Here is a 15,201-nt window from a genome sequence, read left to right on the forward strand (position 1 = left end):
TTAAAGGCTGGAGCGGCTTCAGTCCCATCAAGAGTAACCCACTTGCAACAGGTGATATTACACCCTGCAATATATCAGTCATTCTACAAAGATGTGGTGTTATTGATGGGGACTAGCCCCTAGTGAATCTTTTCCCCTGGTGTCAACCAGATGGCACACTGGAAAAGGATATGTATATTTGGTATCTAAGTAATCAGCTCATTCCACTAACACTCATCAAAAAGAAATTGCACCCATGACAGAAAGAGAGATGGCCCTGCATGTGTTTTAAAGTAAAAATGAGCATATCATTGTACTCCACTCTCAGAGCAAAATGAAAAGTTACAGCCAAGATGGTAAACAAAACAGGCACATACCAATCGGCTGTCCCGTTAAAGCATCATAAATGGGGGCGGGAAGAGTCAAACATAGTAAGGGTTTGGGAGATCACTTGGAACATTTATTTATCTACAGATCTAGAAAAAAGAAAAGCCAGACTTCCAGAATATATTCCAAAACCAAAGCAAGATTTATTTTCACATTGGACAAGACCATTTATTCATAGTGACTTATCTAGTAAGCACAAGAAAATTAAAATTACCAAACCGGGGCCGGCCCACAACATTTTGTCACCTGAGGCGGGGAGCTTAAATGACCCCTCCCCCCCACCCCCATTCCCCTTCGCTTGGGCCAAAACTTTGAAAGGTCTCAATTCTGCCTTCTTCCTGTTCTACTCCTCTCATGGTACTGGTCTGCTACCTACCCCAATAAAGAAGAACTAACAACTTAAAATGCCTTGTTCAAAAATGTTAACACTTAACTTTCAAATGCCTGAACAGCAAATGTAACTTTTCTTGTTTGCATAGTAAAAACTGACATTATCGGTTTGATTATTCAAAGTGGTGCTTTTTGTGCCTTCTTGGTTACAAAGATTTGAACTGCTTCCTGAAGGTCCACAGTCTGGGTCAGCTCATGCTCTATTGAGATGGTTGCAAGGCCAACCAGCCTCTCCTGTGTCATTGTGGAGAGTAGATGTGTTTTTATTAACTTCAGCTTGGAGAAGCTGTGTTCTCCAGCTGGCAACTGTTACAGGAAGTGTTAGAAGTATGTGCAGAGCAACAAAAGCATTTGGCAAGACGGTGGTCATCTTATTTGTGAACATATATTCCAGAGGAGCCTTTGGAGTTGATCCTGCTGAAATGTATCTTGAAAGGGCTTTCAGTTCATCACCTAAATCACTTGCATCAATATCATGCATGTCATCATGTGTCACTGTCTCTAGTGCCCTGCATTGCTGGTGTAGGTCTTCTTCAGGTATAGTGAAGAGTTTTGGAATATCATACAACATCCCAAATATAGTGTTGTGTTCCTTGAGCTGCATGAAACATTCAACTGACTGTATTGCACAAATCTAGCACCTGGTTAAAGAATTCAACTTTGAATTGTTGTTTGGGGTCTCTTATGGGATTATCCCGTGCCTCATAATCAATGTGTCATCTTCTTTGGTGACTCTTGTATTCTAGAATGGGTGGAAAAATATCTTCAGTGTGAAGTTCCCCTGCCAACTTCTGTGCACTCTTCAGAAAGTTTTGAAATCCCTCATCTGACCGGTAAGACTGTAAGTATGACTTTGCTTTGTCCAGTTGTTCCAAGGCTCTAGATATATCAAAAAGTCAACACCTTGAAGTCTATTGCTTACAACATTTATTTAAAACAGTATGTAATGCCACAACACTGAGCCACACAGAAATTTGAAGTTATGTATGTTTCTGGTGATTCCATTTCCATCTGCCACTGTTCTTCCACGAACAGTTCCTGTCATAGCATTATCCTCCATAATGGCAACTATGGCATCATCTATTTTCCTAATTTGGTGTTTGATAGGCTTTATTGCCTCCACTTGACATTCCCATCATGTGATACTCAGTGGTTTTGGTGTCAGAGAGGATGTTCCCAGATGTTGCTTCAAAATGTGCCATCAATGAGTTGATGCAGAGAAGAATACATAGATGCTTTGAATTACATTAAAAAATTCAGCAGCCTCACTAGAAGCTGATGCTGCATCACTGACCACCAAGTTCAATGAATGAGAACTGCATGGGACAAAAAAAAAATCGAGGGTTTAACTCTTGGATCCATGTCTGCACTGCTCTGTTCTTCCTCTCATGTTGGCACCATTATCGTAGCCCTGACCTCTCATGTCAGCTATCACAATTCCCATATCTTCCAGCTTTTTAAGAAACACATTTGTCGTACCAGCTCCTGTAGTATCATTAATGTCAATAAATTCTGGAAAATGCTCTCTGACAGTCACCATTGTAGGGACATTTTCACTAGGTTCTGTCGTTGTTACAAAATGCACCATTAAAGTCTTTGTTCCATATGGCTGATGTCAGGTGTGCAGTCCAGAATAACAGAGTAATATCTTGCAGACTTCAGATCTGCCACAATCTTCTGTTTGATTTTTGTTCCCAGTAACTGTATGATCTCATTTTGAATTGTTTTTCCAAGGTAGTGGTGTGTGTACATTTCTTGGGTGGTGACTCTTCTTAGATGCTCCTGGAATACAGCATCAAACTCAGCCATCAGCTCCACAATTTTAAGGAAGTTTCCATTGTTTGGCACATACAGCTGATCTGAAGTGCCACGTAGTGCTAGGTTTTGGGTAGCAAGCAATGAGCCTTTTCAGAACATTTTGCCAGTAAAGAGACTCTGATGCAATCTTCTCTTGATGCTGATCATCTTTGGTGGTCTTTAACCTTAATCTCAAGCTCTTTCCGCCTGTGGAATGCTCTCTGGTGATTTGCTGCCTTCTCATGGCATGCCTGATTTCTAGCAAGATGTTTCCAGTCCTTTGTTCCTGTAGAACCCAATGTGGCTGGAACATTAGACTGGAAGAGTCTGCAACAAAAAACAGTGTGCGGCATTCTGGGATTTTGAGTACAAAAGCCATGGCCTCTCCACTTTGTCACCATTGGGGACTTCACACCAGTAATGTGCTGGATGGAAACTTCTATTTTCATTGTCTTTGGGGAACATGAAGTTTTTCACTTGCTGTGGCCCACGCAGTACAAGGAAGTCCCTCAGGTTACTGCTCAAGTGGCTCCACAGTCCTGGATCATCTAGATTTAAGGAACTAAGTTCAGCAGCAGCTGTTTCTTGCACCTCCACCACGCTCTTCTCTGATCTACACTTTTCTTCAGGAATGTGCATGGTTACATTCATTTGAGATGGAAATATGGATGCTGCAGTAGCTGCCAGGTCATCTGCACTCTGACTAACTGGAAGATCAGGCATCTCCTCACCACTCCCATCCTCCCTGGGGCCAGAAGGCTCACCATGAACATTTGTGTCTATGTATCTCAGGAGAGCTCCTTCCTGCTTAGATAGAAAAGCTTCCTTTCTTTTTCTGAATGTTGCCCCAGAGGGGCGTTTTCTTCTTTCACTCATGACTGCTGTTCTGTGCCAGCTATAGTGACTCTAAACACACAGTTGAAGGGGGGACAAATAAGCAGTCTGGTAGCAGGGCCTGAGTGAGGAAAGATATCAGTGTCTTAAGGGCCTAACTGGCTCTTACTACTTCAGTTGACTGCCTGTTCTCCTCAAGTGCGTTCAGGGAAGCAGCAGGAAACAGGAAGCTCCCTGAGAAGCTGGCGTTAATCAGCCCAGAATCCTGGGGGTGCTAGAGAAGTACATAAGAGCTCCTCCGCCTCTCTCCCACTTGCAGCTCCTGCTGCTTTCTGTTATTCCCTCTCACCTTTTCTCCTGCCTGCCATGTCTCTTGTGCCCTCCTTCCTCCAGCACAGCACTCCACCATCTCTGTGCATCTAGAGCAGAGAGAATACATATGCACCAGAAGCAGACACAATTTTCTACATGCTGGGCTCTAGGGGCACGCCCCCCCACACCCAGTCTGGCACCTGAGGTGGCTGCCTCAGTTCGCCTCATGGTAAGGCCAGCCCTGTTCCAGACCAGACCACAGCTCTATCAAGTCAGGTATCCAGCCTCTGGCAATAGCCAGTACCTGCTATATGATCAGAATTTAGAAAAATGCAATTAGAATGATTTTGACCATTTCATACTTAACTAAAATTATCTCACTAATTACTTGCTTTAACAAGAGAAGACTAGAAACAGCTCTTTCCCTCACAAAGCGATGGGACATTATGTCATATCAAATCAGTCATCATTGAGAAGAAACACTCCTATAATGCTAGAAGTAGACTCCCATGTTTCCAGCAAGACTATTTTGACAAGAGACTTTTAGTGTTACACATGGTGACAATCTATCCATCCAAACTATTACTAGCACAATTTAAGACAATGCTGTATAGATAGGTATCCTCAAATGTGTGTCACTGAAAAGGAAATGAGAATACCTGTTTTGCTTTACAGAAAATGGTACATGTTTGATCAGAATAAACTGTGCCTCTATCCTCAAGAGGTTGTCAGCAGCCCAGATATTGCCCTGAGGATAAGCTATAACAACCTCAACACTGCTACGTACATATGTAAAAACCAATGGCTGGCCAGCTGCTCCATAGCTCACATGGATAGGTCTGGATATTAAGAATAATATGAGCCAGTCAGAACATATGATACAACATGCTTCCTAATGGGAATAATTTGAAAGTCTGAACCCTGACGAGGAGAAGTACAAAGCACTTCTCACAGATGAATGTGTGTATAAAACTAGCTTATATTTACTCTAAAATTATTTCACGGACAATATTTAAAAGTCAACTGCAAGTTGTCTTTGCCATACACAGATTTTAAAAATTGGGTATAGAATGAAGGTATGTATTTATAAGGATCTATATTGCACATAACACTTATCACCCTAAATTTTCCATGTCTACTTTATGTATTTGCCTAAATAATAAGAACTAGCTCAGGAAAAATATTTAAACTCAATAATTCAAGCATCTCTCTCCAGGGATCTCTTCCTCAGTGTTCATATTTACTGTTTCAAAATACATGGTGATATGAGAGTTATTGTATATAGCCAGATGCACAGACAAAAAACTTACACCTACACCTGCCATATATCATGACTGATGAAAACATGCCATATTCTCTCCCACCTTACCTCTCTCAAAAAATATATCTGGCTGAAAACTAGAGAGAAACAAGGTGGATAAGGTAATAACTTGTACAGGACCAACTTCTCTTGGTAAGAGAGACAAGCTTTGTATCTTACATGCTTGTCTCTCTCACCAAAAGAAGCTGGTCCTGTAAAAGCCACAGCCTGCCCAAGAGCTCAGTCTTCACACTTTCTCCCACCATATTTTCAAGGTGAAAGTCTGGATCAAGACAATATATGGGGCTTGAGATTCTTTTGTTGCTGACCCCATTCCAAACTAGTGCAACTCCATTCATATCAGTGGAATCACTCCCAATGTACATTACTGTAAGGGAGAAGAGAATAAGAGCTGAATATGGAACATGATGCTTAAAGGTACAGGGCAGAATTTGATTTCTATGAAATGGCTTCATATGGCAAATTAAAATGAAAGAGCACAGTGCACAGCATCAATGTAGTGTGAGAGACTTATCCAATTTAATCCTAGAAGATGATATTGTTTCCATTATACTTGTTACCTGGCATAAAGGGGGTAAATTTAGATACAACATGTTACTTTACTTGGTATTGCCAACCTCAAGAGATCAAAAAAATAATATGGCTTCTGCAGCCATACGTACACTATGTACCATTGGCAGGGGTGCCAAGTTGCCACCTCACTGCCCACTCCTATTTGACCCAACAACCTGTCTATGATGGCAGGTGGTCAGTGGGGCCAAAACTAAATGAGTGGCATTGCGACCTGGTGTGCAGGGGTGTCACAGAGCCACTTCATAATGGGGTCACAGCACCACTCTGATTTGGCCCTGCTGTGATCCCCACCCCCATCATGATGCAGGGTTAAAACTGAGAGGCACCGTGACTTCCGTGTCCCAGGCTGTAATGCCACTCACTCAATTTTGTCTCCCCCACTTCATGACAGAGGGGCCACAGGACCAAACCTGAGGAGTTGTTGAGGTGGACAGAGCTGCTTCACCTTACTGCTCTCATGGGGCTGGCTTTTGGACTAGGGCTCTGCCTAACCTCACTCTGCTCCCAGAAGCCTGTGTTCCCACTGGTATGCCTGTACAACTTGCTCAGCAACAGCCTCAAGACTTGCTACAAGTACAGAGAAATGTGGTGAGTCAGCGGGGGCGGGGCGGGGGGGAGGGCAGTAGATATGAGAGAGTTGTGTGTGTACCCTGTGAAAAATTTCTGTGGGTGCCCTGCTGAAATCAGACCACTCAAAAATCACAAGGCTTTTTTTATTTTAAATAAGAAAAGAGGTCTCATTACTTTCCACTAGACTGTATGGTGAGGTTGGGACTTGATACCAGTCAGCTCTGTGTTTTTAGGGAACCAGGGTGCAGTAACTAGCCTGTCTGACTCATGAAAGACCCCCCCCGTCTCTGCTTGAACCAAAGTCAGTCAGAGAAAAGGCTTGCAGAGAGCAGTGAAGGGTGTTGGGAGACACACCTAGACCCCTCCTGACAAGGGTGACAAGATTAAGACATCTCCATTAGCATACAGAATGAAGAACAGAGACAACTCCCCTAGCCTCATCTGTATGAAAGATGGGACAGGGATTAGCATAAAGAATGAAGAACAGAGAACCGCACTGAACTCTGGGACCAGAAAAACAGGGAAGCATTGCATCATGGAAATTGCTGCTCCAGATGTTAATGAACCTACACCTGCACACGCCCAGCTCAGCAATTATCAGACCAATTCTAGTAATGAATCCTTGATTGATATCCAAAATACTGAAGTAGCCTAGTTGCACTGTGAGCTCCCTGGAAGAAAACACCACCCATAGCCAAGAGTAATCAGCTCCTATTGTCTAGCCTAAAGAAAACCTTGAGTCATCAGTTTACCTATAAACAAATCTAGTGTTTGCCCTTGAACCATTGTATTTTCTCAACAAAAATCCCTACTCCTCACCCTCCAGTCAGTGTTCTGATGTTTAGACCCAAACTCTGCATCAGTTCCACTAGGACTCCATCTCCTGACTGATCGTGCTGGAGCCTCTGCCTGTCTCCTGCACTCAGGACCCTGAGCTACCACCATCACCTGGGAACCCCAACCAGTTCATGCTTCAGGGAGCGGTGAGATCCTTTCCCCCTCTGTTTTCCTTTCTACCTCAGGTATTAACCTTTAATAATGTATGTTATGTTGGTTTAGGCTCTCTTTGTGTAGTTATCAGTATTATTCAATAAATAACTTTTATAGTTAGGCTGGTTGCTTCTCGCTCGCTCTGAACTTTACTCTTTTGTGTTTTAGCTTCCCCCATTTACTCTGCAGCAACGCTTCTTTTATCTAAGCTAGAGATCCCTGTAGTGCCACAAAATACTGTGGGGTTTGCTCATCAAGTGGGTTACTACCAGTACAATAGTGACATGAAAGTGGGGACAGGGACGTGTTAAACCTGTAGCACAAGGGGGCGGGGGGACAGCTTAAAGTGCTGCTTAACCCAGCCCATTGAGTACAGGGACATATAAAGGGATCAGCTTGAGAGTGCTGATTGAACTGGTCCACTCAGACTTTCTCTGTTAGTGTGTTAGTGTGTGTGTGCATGCGCGCACACGTGTTCTCTAGTTCTAGGGCAGGAGGAACCTAGTCCTGGGGAACCTAGATCCTGCAGAATAGCTCCATTGGGAGGGGACTTGCAGAAGGAAGGAGTAGAGTTCCATATGAACACACAAGTGACATAAGCAGTACATTAATAGAATTACAGAAACCCCCCCTCCCCCCAGAAGAGTAACCCTAATAAATGAGCATACCCCAAAGTAACGCGCATATCTGGTAACAGGGTTTTGTCTTTGATTTTCAATTCCCTCCATAATCCCCTGTATTACTATTATGTGAGTGGGACAGAAATGCATCAGGTAAGATGATTTTGGCCCCTGCTGCAGAAGGTCTAACTCATCTCCACATCTGCCCATGGCCAGCCCTGAAATTATTCCTGTCCTCCAGCAGCCCTGTCAGTTCTGTCCATACCCTAGCTTCGCACCACTGATACTCCTAGGCCTTCAACCCTCTCACAGGTCTGGGGGACTGCAATGGGGTCCTCTTTCTATCCCTAAGCCAGGACATGCAGAGGGGTGCAGAAAAAGCACCATCCTGTCCTTTCTGGGAGAAGTATGGGGGGAGGAATCAGAGTTGCACTGAGCTACCGGATCTTTGCTCCCTCTTTCCCCCCCGCCCACCCTCCTGTAAGAATGGCGAGTAGAGGGAGACACTCTGCAGGCTTCCAGCATGGATGGAATTTCAAAGGAGTCTAGGTCTTCTTGCATCATTGAGAGACAAGCTCCAAAATCCTGCCACTTGCAAACCAATTGCAGGAGTTGGCAATACTGGTTACCAGCTGATTCAGCTGAGGACGGAATATTTAATGTTGTTAATTGGGAAAGGGAAACATCTGGACAGTTATATTTTAAGAGTATGATACTCCTGTGTGGTGGTGGTTGTTTATTTAAAAAAAAAAAAAAAAACACGTCAAACAAATCATCTCGCTGTGGTGAATGAGGGTTAGGGATGTATAGGAAAATGGGACTGAGTTAAGAATCTGGGGTAATCACTGCTAGCAAATATTAGCTTCTAGGTTACTAAATATGCCAATATATATTGCCACAGAAGGAAGATAATATTGAATGAGTGAAGTGACAACACCACAGAAGATTGAGATTTAATGTAATTTATGTTGGTGGGCTAACTACAATTAATGATCATAAAAAAACATAGAATAGCCATCCCCTTTAAAAACAGATCTATAACCTTTGGTCTTTTCAGAGACAAGGCTTAATTTATGTTTGAATAGTAATGTGCAAATACAAACAACAGCTCAGAAATAAAAGCCACGATAAGCACTAACCCCAGGCCTGCCTCAGGTACAAAGTGAAATCAGGGCATCAGGCTCTCAGCCTCTTTTGAAGTGAGGAGCTAAATGCCTACATAAAAGTGAGACATCCAGCATTAAAATGAGATGCAAGATGGAATTGGGGGGTCAGAGAAGAGAAGGTCAACAGAATAGTCTACTAATAATACATGAACTTGCATCACTTAATGTTACCCTGGTAATCTGTCAAACAAAGAATTTAAGGAGTTGGTGAGAGAAAGGGAGACAGAATGAAAAGTAAACTCTGGAACCCTAGCAATATTTAAAAAAACAAAACAAAACAAAAAAAACACACACACACAGAACTGGAGATGAATACTTTCTGGAGAGGGGTCTGAAGGAGAGTAGGTATTGATATGAAAGGATTTTGAGTTGTTCTATTTTGTTTCCAAGCCCAGCACTGGAAAATATTGCTCTGCCACCATTAACTGAAAAGAGGGAAAAAACTTAAATAAAGTTAAATTGGTAAGAAATGGGGTAGAAAGGGAAATGTGAGAGTAAAAAAAAAAAAAGAAAGAAAAGAGAAAAAAAAAACTTACCAAGCTTTAAACACAATTAAATAACTAATTAAAGATATTTTTATAGAACTCCGCTTTGGAGTAAGTGCTAAGGTTGTCCATCAATGTACAATGCACTTTTCCCTCCACTGCTTACTTTAAAATAAAATAAATAAATGTAATGGTATTTGAATATTCTCTTCAATATTCACATTTAAGAAAATAACAGCATATTGAATTAAAATAATTGGAAAATAAAGAAAAAGACAACATGTATTGGATTAATGTGGTAATTTTAGGATACTTTACAGACAGACCATTGTAAAGAATAGGAATGTATATTATTGATCATATATATATAGCGATCTAGAAGAGGTGAACTGTTTGCAGAATAGAAGCCCTCGTCCAAAATGTTTTCATTCTAACTGCCCAAGCAAGAACAACGGAGTAGGATACAGGCAGCACAAGTACAGACCACAGTGTCATTATAGACAGAATGCTCATGGTATTCGATACAATAAATCCAAGATAAGAAAACACTGATGTGCCATTCCACTTTGAGAAGGGACTGTAAAAATGCTATCATAGAGTTTCATGTTGATTGTCCTTCAATGATTTCCAGATCAAGTGTGCTCAGTTTACAAAATATACAAATGCCTATTGGAACTTTCAAAAGTGTTAATCACTGGCCTAACTCTGCTCCCACTGAAGTCAATGCTAAAACTCCCATGGACTTCAGTGGGAACAAAATCATACCATGTTGTTTCTGAAAAATCCCACCTATATTTTCTAACTGCACACTAAATCCTGCAAACTAAGATTAGGATTTTAAAGCAAACCAGGTTTTTTTTTTTTAAATCTGGTGCATTAGTAGAAGCAATAGAAGTTCTGCAGGCCAAATTAGTTCCTTTGTTACATCTGTGCACCACCATTGTCTTCAACTGCTTACCCCAGAATTATCTGCTTGCACAGGTGTAAACAATTGGAATTCAGTGAATTATTTGACCTAGAAAATGAAATGGAATGAAATCCATAGCTCACTATCTCTTAGCTAGGCAGAAGAGAACAACAGATGTTGCCAGCTGGATGCTCAGGCAACATCTACGTTTAGAGCTATGGGTGTAATTCCCAGTTCATGCAGACACTTGTGCTTGCTTTTATTGGGCTAGCACACTAAAAATAGTAGTGTAGCTGTAGTAGCATGGGTGGTGGGCAGTGGGGCGGCATGAACTAGAAGTGATGAGTACAGAACAATCTGAACCCCGTGGCTACATATGTGGCACAGGCAGCCTGTGTTGCCATTTGCTGCTGCCCGTACCATCCCAGCTACTCTACTATGCAAGACAGGAATCACGCCCCCAGCTTACAATATAGACGTAGCCTCAAGGGCAACTCTCACGAATGGATCCGCCCGCCAACACCCAGCAGCTCTTCTGTGGTAGGAAAGGAGTGGCAATGGCACATTTGTGGTGTGATCTAGCCATAAAGAGACATTTTTCTGTAAAGGTAAGGGAGCAGCAGGAACTGTTACAGGATAATCAGACTGGGTATGGATATGAGGCTTTTAGACACTTTGGGCTAGATCCACAGAGATTTAGGTCCCTGACTGCTACTTTAGGTGCTTAGATCCAAAACTTAGATCTGTAAAAACACCCACCCATCTGATGACTAACCTGTAGGCTCCTGAAGTCCCCAGGCACCGAAGTTTCCGCTGGTAAAGTCTCCTAGATGCCTACATTTATGCCACTTGCATGCACAAAGCTGATTAAGTCCTAATTCCTTGGTGCCTTCCTCACACCCAGAATCCTCCTCAAATTATTCCTTGCCCCACTTATCTTGCCTGAAATGCCCAATTTCCTAGGTGTGCTCATTGCTACTAGCTACTGGCTAGCATTGGCAGTTTTCTGCTCAGTGTTCTGGCTTTTGTAAGCAACTCATTCTTCAGTGCCTAACTCCCCCCATACAGGATCCCAGGCACCTAACAGAAGGTTGTTGATTCCACCTGGTGGAAGCCACCTAAAGTTCAGACACTGCTATGTCCCCTTTGTGGGCCTAGCCCTTTGACTCACTTACAGAGACACCCTCTGTTGACTAAAAGAAAAGGAGGACTCGTGGCACCTTTGAGAGTAACAAATTTGAGCATAAGCTTTCATGAGCTACAGCTGAGATGTAGCTCATGAAAGTTTATGTTCAAATAAATTTGTTAGTCTCTAAGATGCCACAGGTTCTCCTTTTCTTTTTGTGAATACAGACTAACACGGCTGCCACTCTGAAACCTCTGTTGACCGTTTCCTTCTCACCTTATGTTGTGACTTGTGGAGTAGGGTGGCAAGAAGATACATTAGGGAATGATTGACAGACCAGTGACTGGGACATATGGACAAAGGGAGGGTAGGAGAGTGGAAAGAGGCAAAGTAACTAAAATGATTTCTAACTAGGGAGCAGAAGTGAGGAAGGAGCTGAAGGATGAGGGGGTCAGCGTTCTCAAAATGAGCATATATTGATAATCTGTCCCTTAGTGCAGATAAGGATGACTATTTTTTATTCCAGTTAACTGTTCCAAGAGAGTTAATTGCTTCCAAATACAAATGAGAATATTCAAAACCTGAAGACTGTCACTCATTATTTCTAGTACATGCATGCTAGTAAGCACTTAGCCTGCTTTCAACATAATCAGGCAATCTACAGCATGAAAGACAGGTTTGCAGATCGTATTTCTTTTTACAAAATGAAGATGGCAGCAATTTCATAAAGGAAAGGCTGCAGGGGAAGCATTGGGTCTGAGAGGGAGAAAGGTGGGGGGGAAATAATTACAAATCCAACAATTTCACAGGGAATAATAGAAAATCCACAACGAAACTGGTCATCCTCAGATAATATTTTGTGCAAAATCCAGAGATTTAAGGGGGATCAAGAAACCCCATGCTGTGTCAAGGAAAATTGGGGGATTTATGTCCAAAACATAAATACCTATCCACCCATGTTGTAATTCAGGAGTCATCTCCATCTCAGTGGTATGTGAGACTCATAATGACTCTCAGTAAAGAGGATTTTATTTTGAATTAGTACACCGTCCCTTAAAAGAAAATGCTTCCTCTTAGAGAGGTTATAAAATGCTGAGAGTGCACCTTCTAACTAGTGATTCAGTCCAATCTGAGCATCCTTTGATACCAGACATAAGGAGAGAAAGAGGACCTTGTAGTTTTATAACTGTATCCTTATACCTTTATAACTAAATTCCTTTATCCTAAACTAACGTGTTCTCTGTATAAAACTTGACTGACTGTTACTCTTGTTGACAAAGCTGTAGTCTTGAGATATGTGTTTTTAAGTTAAGGTATAATTTTTCCTTAAATATATTGCTGTCTCCAGACAATCTCATGTTTTTATAGATGGACATAGATCATCTGGATAATTAAAGGCCAAGTTTTCCAACTAATTCAATCACAAAGGCTACACAGAGAATCCTTTCACCTTTATCACTATGAAAAGCTCAATCAAGATTAGCACAGAAGTCCATGTACCATGCCCCTTTCTCACCCTTTCCTCAGCACCCACTGAAAAGAGGAAGGGGGGCATAGAAAGATACTTAAAACAAAAATGGGAGAAAAAAAGTGGGGAAAAATGGGTTTAGATTGCATTAAAACACTGGAAAACTTTGGAAACAATTATTTTTTCATGAAAAAGTTTCCATTGTTTTTAAAGGCCACTGTTGACCAAAAAAACCCACAACCTTTTGATTGAAAAATTTCAACCAGCATTGGTAACAATATTTATAGACTATATGATATACCCTAATTAGTAGAATTAAAAATTTGACCACTATTCATGGTAATAGTTTCCAGATTACCCTTAAAATGCAATACAGGAAGTGAGTCAAGAATGGATTTCTGTACTGAATGGCCCCAGCCAGCGGGCTATGGGAGGAAGTTAATACAGAAATAAGTTTTAAACTATTTTTAGGTTATTTTCTCCCTCTTTGAAATACACTTGCTGCTACCTGGTACACTGGCAAGATCCCCAAATGTGATTTACAAGTGCTGATACAATGCAATGAGTGATGTACAACAATGAGAGAAACCTATGCTTTGAGAGCATACATAAGAGGCTGGATTTACAACATTACAGGAACAAGAAGGTCCTGGAAAACAGTGACCAGCATGACATAGGTGTGTATCAAAATTTCAGATTCAAAGTCACCCTCTGGGGCAAAGGCATGCACCTCAATTACCTTGTTCATGGTTTCCTGGGGCATGGGTGTAGCTCTCAAGCAGTACCTTTCATGAAGTCTTCTCTCTTCCAGCAGGGAATATAAATCAGTTCAACCCCCCCCCAATAAATAGTTCCACAGCCTTTGAGTCTCCAGGCTCCCTCCCCAATGCAAATAAGGGCAAGCTTTCTTAAAGACCCCCACAGGAAGTCTCCACTCCCACATGGCTGTGCAGTTAAAGGCCAAAATTTAGGCCTGGGAGCTTCAACAAAAGAAAAACCCTAACTCATCTTCTCTTTTCCAAGAGTACAGATTAACAAACTGCTTCTCAGCATGTAACCCTGAGCTCCAGCTCTTCTTGTTTCAAAGTATTGCCCAAACTGGGGCTGCCCCCTCCCCCGCCTGAATAGTCACACAGGTTCAGTGGATTGGGGCTGATTGTGACCACAGGAGCTCTTCAGCTCATGCTTAATTGTCCATATGGAGCAGTCCCTTTGAACCCAACAGAAATAATCATGTCCCTAAAGTTAAATATTTGCATAAGTGCTTTCAGAATCAAGGCCTTATTGAGAAAATTGCAATGAGACATTGGAACAGCTAGTAACAAGATGGGACTCTTAGAAAGGGACATGTGGATGGAGAACTGGAGAGCCATTCTTCAGGAAAAATCTTGTAGAATGTATTATATTGTTCATTATTATTATTTTATTATATAGGAATATTTTTTCTATTATATTCAATAGTATGATGCAAAAAAACTAGCAGAACTTTTCTATTTTTCCTGTTAAATTCTATAAGACTTTTCTGTGAGGGTAAAAGGAGTTGATTAAATGCCCTAAAAGAGACAGCCATTTATTAAGTAAGATGCAGTGATGTTTTCTGGAAATACTAGCGTGATAGGGCTACAAATTAAAGGGCAAAGTTACATTTAAATTGGACTTTTATATAACTATGTCTTATCTGTAAAAATGCACTGTTGGGTAATTGCTTAAGAGCAATTATTAAAAATTAATATTAAAAATTAAAAATTTCTGAGACTCAAGGGAAATGGATTTTGGGACAATATTAACAATGTGAGAAGAGTTACAATTAAACCTTAAACAGCTGATCCTAGTTTACATGAAATGCTCAGTTATCTGAAATTTAAACATAATCCACAAGATGCAGCTTGGGTGCATAAAAACACTGGGCCCATAGATGTGGAAACCACTTCAAGCCACCCCTAGTTCCAGCAATATACAGGGCTTACAGTTCGGTTTGATGGCTCTCAGCACTGCCATTGTACAAATTGTTCCAGCACCCCTGACTGGGCCAATTTCAGTTCCATTCTAAGATAGTGCCACATTAGTGCAGTACTTTGCTGAATCAGGGTCTAAGCACATACCCCGTTTTAAATATGTGAATAGTCAAATTGGCGTCAATAGACTACTCACAACTTAAAAATTAGACAGGTGCCTAATTTCCTGGGGTCAAAATGGACATTGCACCTGCTTATGTCAGGGCTGAATTTGGTCCAAAGTCTTCTGTGATCAAAAATATTTGCCCCAAGTAATCAAAA

At 41.5% G+C, this 15,201-nt stretch overlaps 1 long non-coding RNA gene across 1 annotated transcript in view; it reads right to left on the minus strand.

Annotated features, from left to right (window-relative positions):
• The window catches only part of LOC122465573, a 44,753-nt gene extending 30,797 nt beyond the window's left edge, over positions 1-13,956 (minus strand). Inside the window, exon 1 of the long non-coding RNA XR_006290511.1 lies at positions 13,665-13,956. This is a non-coding gene — a long non-coding RNA (uncharacterized LOC122465573). The remainder of the gene's footprint in view (positions 1-13,664) is intronic.
• Positions 13,957-15,201: the final 1,245 nt, after the last annotated feature.

This window comes from Chelonia mydas, chromosome 4, assembly GCF_015237465.2.
Source record: "Chelonia mydas isolate rCheMyd1 chromosome 4, rCheMyd1.pri.v2, whole genome shotgun sequence".
In the NCBI taxonomy this organism is placed as follows: domain Eukaryota; kingdom Metazoa; phylum Chordata; order Testudines; family Cheloniidae; genus Chelonia; species Chelonia mydas.